The sequence below is a fragment of the Xiphophorus hellerii genome, unplaced genomic scaffold (assembly GCF_003331165.1).
Source record: "Xiphophorus hellerii strain 12219 unplaced genomic scaffold, Xiphophorus_hellerii-4.1 PGA_scaffold_76__1_contigs__length_24999, whole genome shotgun sequence".
NCBI lineage: Eukaryota > Metazoa > Chordata > Actinopteri > Cyprinodontiformes > Poeciliidae > Xiphophorus > Xiphophorus hellerii.
The window spans coordinates 7,515-16,920 of NW_022587651.1; the positions used below are offsets into that span (position 1 = coordinate 7,515).

The following is a 9,406-nucleotide window of genomic DNA, read 5'->3' on the forward strand; positions in this document are numbered from 1 at the left end:
ACTTTCCACTTTGAACTCTTCCACTAGTGGGAGTGTTGTGTGTTTAGGTTGTAATTTACAGATTAAGTCATACATCTCACAGGAACAATAGCTCTGCTACGTACGAGAGTCAGTGTCACAATGTTAGGATTCAGAGGCCAGTGTTTATAATATAATAATGTAATTATGGAGCTGACTGTGAGCGCAGCTTTTATGTCATGTGTCATAATTCTGCACCAGAAAAACCATACGCGGTAAATCAGGATGTGAACAATGGCTGAATATTCTGTCTGTAGCTGCATTTCAATTATAAATGTGTGCAAGTTTATATATATATATATATATATATATATATATATATATATTCCCCTACAGTTGAGAAAACACAATTTCGCAATCACAGTGTCTCCAGTAAAAAAGAAATCAAATTAAAATTACGTGTGAGTAAGCTTGTTCACGCAATAAGTCATCTTCAGCCTCTTATCACTTCCTGTTATCTTCTTCTGTTCCCACCAGTAGTAACGTCCGGTTGTTGATCATGTGACTTGTGCGATGCGGAAAAAATGTTTCCGTTGCAGTTTTGCGAAATACACCAATTTCCACACAGCTGCAAAACCACCTTATCCTAGCGAGAAAACTTTGTATCAAGCTTGTTGTTTTTTCTAAACTGGCATTTTTTCATGAAGCAAATTCATTTTTGTAATTTAAATGTAGTTTTATGGCCAGTAAAGCACATTACATCACAATCCCACCGCTCTTAGCACTGACTACACATTCAAACAGACTCCTCCACTAAAACAGCTGCTGCTATTAGTTGTGCTTTCTTTTAATTAGCTTCCTTCATCTTATGATTTTGCGACAATGCTGTCGGCTCCCATTGCTAAACGAACTTTAAAACACCGTTACTTCCTTAAACAGTGCGCTACTGCGTGACGTCAACGTTCTTATTCTGCGCATTCGAGTCGCTTTGGGGACGTAAACCGCTCCCACAGATGTCTCTTTTCCATGGGGATAAATTATCCACACTGTAGAGCACACTGGATTATAAGACGGACTGTGAATGAATGGTCTATTTTCGATCTTTCTTCATACATAAAGCGCACCGGACTATAAGGCGCATTAAGCGAAACAAAACAATCGTATAAGTCGGTCAAAGCACAATATGTATCACTCCGCGACGCTCCTGACTACGGTAGCTGTAATGTAATGTAACTACATTTGGATAGAGCGCCGTGTACCACACAAAATCGCTTCGAGGTCAGTAAGCCACAACCACAATTAATCCATATTAACTCACTAGAGGGGACGGTTTTACTCCAGAAAAATAGTTAAGGCGCTCCGGATTATTGATCAAATTGAAGGCTTTTAAGTGCGCCTTATAGTTGGGGAAATACGGTAGTGCGAATTACAACGCAAAAAATAAATGTAAAAACATTGGATTTCAGAAAAAGAAAAGAAAAATCGGAATTTACATCCAGACCCGTTCCTTCTCTAGTTGATCCAGATGTTTTCCACGTCACATTGTGTACAGATGTGCTCCCACACATGTGCTGCTGGTTTCTGGAAACAGATCGACATCCTGACGTCTGATCTTGGAAGATGCTACTCAGCGTTAGTCCCAGTCGTGGAAAACCCCCTGAGGAGGAGCGTTTTAGTCGATGGCGACGATCCAGAGCCACAGGAGACACTCAAATCTGTTCAAATGCTTATTTACTCTCAACCTCTAGCTCGTGTTATGCGGCCCTGTAATAATAGAGTTTTCCCGCCCACCATTATGAGCTTTTAGTAATTTTCCGTGGGAGGAAAACAAAAGCGCTTGGCAGCAGTTGTGTGACTGTGTTGGTGACTAATATAGCGGCTAATCTGGCTTTCTTGCAGGCTGATGTTGCTGCTCTGGAGGCTATTTTTAGCCACAGTGATTCATTTGAGGAAAAGAACAATATTTCTCTGACCTCAGAGAGTTGCTCAGATTAATTGAGGATGAGTGTGTTCAAAAGCCTGTTTAATTAAGAGGCGGGCGCACTTGCATCCCTCATCTACTCCACAGCGCTATGCTTTGTACTCCGGGTATATAGCATGGGTGGAGAAAGACTTTTACTTTTGCACAGAGATGGATAAGAGTTAGATTAATCTCACGGCGTCGGCTTGCTGGCGGTGATTTAACGAGCCGCTTAAACGGATTTAGAGCAATTCATATGAAAAATGATCCCCGACTAATATTCGACCAGTCTCATGAAATTATTCACACCCTTTGAAATTTTCCACTTTATTTCACCTTGCAGCCACATACTTTGATTATTTGATGTCCATAAATTAAAAAGTCACCCAATTAATAAATATGCACTAAAAGTCTTTGTTATCAAAACTTTGAAAAAAAGCTGGGATATTTTTTAGAAACACAAAAATCACTAAAAAAATAATAAAACTACCGACTTTTCTGCCGAATTAATAATCTAAGTTCTTATTTTTTAAATTTTGATCATTAAAAAGATTCAATTATCATTTGTTGGTAAATCTTAATTAACTTAGATGTTTTGTCTGATTATCAATTTTGGACACACTTATACACATTTTGCACATTTCTTAAATGTTTTTTGACTTTTTGTAGAATGTGTGCTGCTACTGCAATGTGTTTTAATTTTTGCATAATTCTTCCATTTATCCTTTATGTTTCCTTTCAAACATTCAGTCCTCCGGTCGATTTTTGGGCAGCACAGTGTTTCATTAGAATTTTCCATAAAATTTATTTGGAGGCACAGAAGACATGCCTTGAGACGTATGCCGTAGTAAAATTGATATTATGATATTAGCTGCATCTCCAATGACCGTATAATTGACATAACAAAAATAAATTTTGAAAAAACTCCTGTTTTTCTACAATAAAATTGAGGCGGTACAATTAGGTGTTTTTTGTTTTAAGTTAATTTTATTTGGTCGTATAAATATTTGGTTTGCAATGGAAACACTTTTTCCACACACGATCGACAACCGGACGTTGCCACTGGCGCAAACCACGAAGAAGAAGACGACAGGAAGTGGTCGGAGCGTTGCGGCGCAGCATTTTTACGTGAACAAACTTATTCAGGTGAGATTTTAATTGTGTTCCTTATTAAAGGGAAACAACTCAGTTGTGAAATTGTGTTGGTTTTTTTTCTACAGTATTTCTACTGTCGAAAAACACGATTTCCCAATGTTGGCAAAGTTATGCGCACATTTGTAAACGCAGCTACTTTTGCGTCAGGTGCTTTTTCAGAGTCGACCACGGTTTTAAAGCAGACATACAGTGTTTTGTTATAAATAACTTCCAGAGTTCCCTTTGGTGATCACCTGAAAGTTAATTGGAGTTAATAAGTTGGGTTTTTTCCCCGCCTTTTTCTTGTTTCTCATCTCCTTTTTCTACAATTTTAACAAAAACATTGGTTCTATTTAGATCAGTACTTGGGAACAGGGACGGTCCTAACCTGTTTGGTGTCTGGGGCCAACATGCCCCAATGTGACATCATTTAGATTACAGGCACCATCACAGAAACACACTCAAAATTTCTTAGAATATTTTATTTGAAAAATGTGGGAGAAACCAAAATAATTGAGTAAGCACACACAGCAAGGCATGACATATACTATACAGTTAAAAGTATACAATACAAACATAAAAAATAAACACTGTAGAAAATAAATACAATCGCACCATTAGTCAAATATCTATATAATTATGAGTTGCATTTTGATCAAGACACAACTATCACTGCACAATTGTCAATTAACATCTTTTTTTTTTTTTTTTGGGTAAATAAGACAATTTTGACTATTGCACTTCAAGAAACACAAATTAATTTCCACAGCTGTTATTAAAAGTCCTACCTTTTGTGAAATAATTACTTTTCAAGCAAGAAATTGGCCAGAGATTTAACTGCAAAACTGTTTACCGGTGTGGCAGCTGACGCCGCCCTGAAGCAGAAGCCACCCTGGGCGTCTGGCCACATATTAGAAACCGCTACCATTTGGCAACAGCAAAAACCTAAAAAGGTACAAATAACATTAACTAAAGACGCCAGTTTATAAGTCACTGACAGCTTCTGCCTCACCGGGAACCAAGGACTGAACTTTTTGAAGTCATCTCACAGCACGCGTTCCCGGTGACCTACATCCTCCCCGATGCGGGCCACAAATGTGAGCCGTGCGGATTGCCAAGAGCGCTTTAGGGAACACACCAGATTCATCTTAATGGTGCGCCAGTCTGGGCGATTACACACTGGTCGACATAATAGAAGCCTGGCATGACAGGGGCGGAGAAGTCATCCGTCAGATTAATGAGACTGTCCTCCGGGTTCGAGGACGCCACCGGGCGGCCCTAGCCAAAATGTTTAGCAGAGAGAGAGCTGTGAAGAGAGTTATCGAACTGGACAAGGCTCTCTAGAAAAAAGAAATGACACTGCAGTTTCAAGATACTTGACAGTAGGCTATTTTTGTTTCACAGATTCCCACATATCTGGAGGTAATTATCTTCTAACAAAGCTATCCAAATAGCAGCAGATCATCTTTATAATCTGAAACATTTAACTGTGACAAAACGACAAAAAAAAAGAAGAAATCTGTGATGGAACAAATACTTTTTCATTTGTAGCAAGTCTTCAGAGATCTTTGTGATGATGGCATCACACAGCTCTAGGAGTTTTTGTCTGAGAATGTGCTTTTCCAAATGAAAACCAAAGTAGTGATGGGAGAGTGCAGTACATTGCTCATCCATCTTGGATGCAGGCAGGCCTATTGTTTCCATGCAAACAACTTCAAACTGGGCCATTAATAGCGATCCCAGAGCAATCTGTCAGTCTGAGTCGATGCTTGACAAGAGAATCTTATTAACTGACTTGTCCTGCACTTTTAAGTTCAAATGCCTCGTCTGTCACAAGAATATAGAAGAATGTATGTTATTAGCAAGACTGAAAAGTTTGCATCTCTGCTTTCCACTCTGCTGATTGACACTTCTATGCATGCAATTGAAATTAAAAGTTTAGTGTTGAATATTTTAATTTCTTTCTCTTTTTAATTAGGACTTGGCATTAAAACTGAAGTGTACGGAAGCCCTGAAAGGCAAAAAAGAGGAAGAAAATGTCAATTTCTCTAGATGTGGCTGGATGGTATTTCTCTTCACTTTAAAAGTCAAGTAAGAACGTGACTTACTTGCACGTTAAAATATTTACAAAAATGTTTTATTCTCCTTGTGGACGTTTTTTTTTTCCTATAGAAGAGAATTAAAAAAATTATGATGCAAAATGTTTGATCTACTTTTTTGCTGTTAATCATTTCTGACTACAAAAGAATTTTTCTCTACCAAGAAAGTAGGAAAAATGTTTTCTCAAGTCTTGTTTTTCATGCTTAGGTTTCTTCTTTTCCTTGTCTTCCAACACACACAGAAAAGAAAAAAAAAAATCAGATTTTTTAAACGTCTTCTTTTCCACGTCAGCCCAGAATGGCAAGTGGGGGAAAGATTCTGTCATGAAATATTTTCACGTTTTTTCCCCGGTATCATCCAACAAGGAAAAAAATATATATATTTTTTCTTTTCCAGTTTTATTTTTTTCTTCTCGTGCAAATAATTTTTTTTTCTTCTTTCCTGTGTGTGATGGTTGAGAAGAAGAAGAAAAAGACTTTCAAAAATTTTTAAATCAATTTGTTTTCCATCTCGTCATTTAGGGCTTAAGCAAGGAAGAAAATAACACTTAAGATACATTTTTCTTTTACTTTCTGCTGCAGAAATGAGCAAAATTTATCTTATAGTCAGAAAGACTTTATAGAAAAAATCTTTCTGACTTTTTCTATACATTTTATACCTTTTATCCAGGTGTAAAATTGATCAAATTTCACACATCACAATATTTTGTACTCCTCTCCAGGCAAAAAGTTTCTGGAGAAAAAACCAAAACTAAACAAAACTTGACAATATTTGAATCTAAGCTTTTTGTTATTATTGTGTTTTTCAGATGAAAAAAATTAAATTCAGTCAGACTGATAAAAGTATTAAAAAAAAAGCTCTTCCCTTGCCTGTCCGGGCTTCTGTAGAAGCTGTTATTAAAATGCCAGAGTTTTTACATTAATGGTCTTCCAACATATGAACTGTTGCCTGAGAGACTAAACACATGAAAATCCAGGAAATGTTGGCGTAAGTTCAAGCTAATTAAATTATTTTGTATATCAAAACAGTTAAAATGGGCATAAACGGTCCCTGGTGCACATGTACTAGTCCACAATGCAAGCCAAAAAGGGGCCAAACCTGAATCCTTTTCATAACAATGGTGTGACAATGCTTTTTTTTTTTTTTAGATCTAAAGAAAATTCCAACTGGAGATTCTCGTCTTGCTTTGCGTCAGTAATCTGCTCTAGTAAGTCCACCTGTGCCTCTGAAACAGTACATTTCCCTTTGATTCCAAGCGGGGAAGAAAATCGAAGAAGTGAGAAATGTGTTCATCTGCCACTCGCAGAATGCTTCCACATTTAAACCCAGTCATTATCAGTTGACATTTCATAATTACATGACTGTACATGAGGTTTCCTTCCAGTGAAATTCTAATTAAGGTTTCCTGAACGTCACAGCAGAAATGACCTGCTTTGCTGTATAATCAGCAGTAATTGTGTCGCAGAAGGATGGTGCATTGCAAGAGTAGAGGCATAAATACTGCTGGCACAGTTGGCTGGTAAGCCAGAACTAAAAAGGTCACCCACTTCGAGGCATGAGGAACTGGAAGGGAATGCTTGGGAAGACGCCACTTCTAGTTCGTCAAAAGGGAGGAAATTAAAACGGAAACCGGTGGTTTTAGAGCTGCATTTAGACACAGAGGCTTCATACCCACTCAAATATATTCTTAGGTAACAAAAAGACAACACAACTAAGATTTCAAATCACTCCGGTTGCTCTACGTTTTGCTAGTAGTTGCTGGAGAGACAAAGAGACATATCCACTCCTTTTAGTCTAGACATTAAATTATGTCCCGTCTGTCCCCATGTTTTAAGTAACAACCAGCGAGTTTCTTTTTGTTTCAGCAGAGCAATGGTTTCTGGCACACCACGAAAACTGGTTTTGGAAAGGTTAGAGGAATAATGTAGAAGAGGTCTACCTCCAAATCCATCAACTTCGAGTCAAATCAGTGACTAGATATTTAAACTTAGACACAGCTTGGCGTTCCAGCAACACATTTGAGCTTAACTCAACCAATTTTGTCTAGTTGCGGTGGTTAAATATGGTCAGTCATCCATTTTGGCAAAGAACCAGTCAATTAAAAATAAAAAAGACACCTATGATTAGTGTATGTAGACTTTGCACTGTGAACTGTCCAGAATAACTATGCAACACGGAAGGAAAATAATGATGTAATTGAATCTTCCGCACCCAATTCTTGGTTTCAAAATGAATTTGACATTGGACTACCTCAAAATTGGTCAATTTAACTTCAAAGCAACGTCTAGATAACTAGTCAAGTCAAATTTATTTGTATATCACATTTCAGTAACAAGGCAGGTGAAAGTGCTTTACACCAAGCTACCAACGAAAACACTAAAGCTGACTCCACAGGCAAGGCAGCAATCAGGTCTGGTTGTGGCAATTAAAATTAAACCAAACGTTTGCCTTACTCCCAGTTCATTCATGGTTTGGGTAGCTTTTAGTCCCTAAATAGACAAAATAATAATTGCACATAAAACATCTGATATCAAGGTCCTTGCAAACAAAATATCCAGGTTTGTTTTCCAGCAACCATAGCAGGAATTAATCTTACAGTCTCCCCCAGAGCTGACTTACTTAATGAATGTGATCCGTTGTCTCTTCACCACTCCCAACTGGGTCACCTTTGTTTCACAGAAAGAGATGAGTCACTGCCTCTCGATAGTCATCTGATGATGTTATCTAACTCACCTTTGGTGCTGTACTCTGGGCCACATTCTGTAGCTGAGAGGACATGCTACAGGGGAGAGAAAAACTGGTCAGAAAGAGATCCTAGTCTTTCTTCGGTCGGAGTGCAAATCTGTGGTGGACAGTGACGGAGACCCCTCCTGATGTCTCTGAGATTTGCTCCGACAGGTACAAAACGTCACTTCTGCTTTTCTGGTCATTGCAAGACACTAAAGAGCTCACGGTGGGACATGCTAAGCAGTGAGTAATCCGTCTGTGTCACAGATGAACTGGGTCACCCAAAGATACCAGCAATTCAGCTCTGGTCTTGTTTGATCCAAGGGAAATAAGAAATGGCGTGCTGTATCCAGGCAACAAGTTCGTTGCCAGGTGACAGATACAGAGGCCCTGAGACCAGAGACAGTGGGTAACAAATCCACATGAATAAGATGAGGCAGAATATCACTCACCTCCTGCAGCGCACCAAGTTCTTTGATAATCCAGGCTTTGATCACTTTTGCGATTAAAGTAAATATCTAATTTCTACTCAGGGTGACAAATGAGATAAACCACAGCAAAACATCAGAGGACGTGACAGTAATACACCCCGGACTCCTTACCTTTTTGTAGACTTAATTAGCTTGCTTTTTTTTTTTTTTTACCACTTACTGTACCTCGGAAAAGTATTCCCACCCTACAATCTCACAACGTTGATGTGCTTCTTGTTCTACAGCATACTCCCTACATAAAATCCATTGCAACCCAATGCCCTACATGCAAACTGACGGAGATCATTAAACAGAGAAACAGCCTAGAGGCTCATGCTAACTCTAGGAGCGACATAGATGCACTGCTCAGGTGGGAGAATATACCAACCAGCTAGTTGTCAGACATGTCCTCTCCAAGTATTTGCAGTGAAAAGTGATTTGGCTCAGAGGAGTTGGTTGTGTGGGGTAGGAATACTTTTTCAAGGCGATGTCGTAGCAACAGATTATCAGAGAAAGCACATCCACAAGCAAATCAGACAGTCGCTAAGTGACGGGATTATGAAGCGTGCCTCTGGGCTTTCATGTGGCAGCCATGAGCGGACGTAATGATCCTCTTCAACGCGTTTCAGGCGACAAATCCACCGCCGCCTTTAAACGCTCCCCCAGTTTCTGGGTTTCTGTCAGACCACGGGAAACTTTACTTTGATTTAGGCTCAGCTGTCAGTTGAAGCCATTTGTGAGGCGAGATTTAAACGTTTAACTTAAACGAAGCAGAAATTGCTTTCTGAAATGTCTTAAACAGGGCATTACAGGCGCACTAAGGCGTGCATTTTGCCTTTATAGAAAAATATCCACCAGTCATTCTTTATTTGAAGCTAATTCTGCTTTCGATTTATTATGGAAGTTGGAATTCAGATAATTCCATCTGTAGCAGCCGCTGATGTAATCACAACCAACGATGTTATGAATTGATCAATTTTAAATGTAAAGGCAATGGATGTAACTGCCAAATAATACAAGGTTTTTGAGCCAACAACATAATTTGCTATTAAAGTAA

General features: G+C 38.7%; 1 long non-coding RNA gene across 1 annotated transcript in view; it reads left to right on the forward strand.

The window, feature by feature from the left end:
- The first annotated feature begins 3,288 nt into the window (after positions 1–3,288).
- LOC116716639 (uncharacterized) overlaps positions 3,289–9,406 on the forward strand; it is a 9,535-nt gene continuing 3,417 nt past the window's right edge. Inside the window, exon 1 of the long non-coding RNA XR_004338567.1 lies at positions 3,289–3,322. This is a non-coding gene — a long non-coding RNA (uncharacterized LOC116716639). The remainder of the gene's footprint in view (positions 3,323–9,406) is intronic.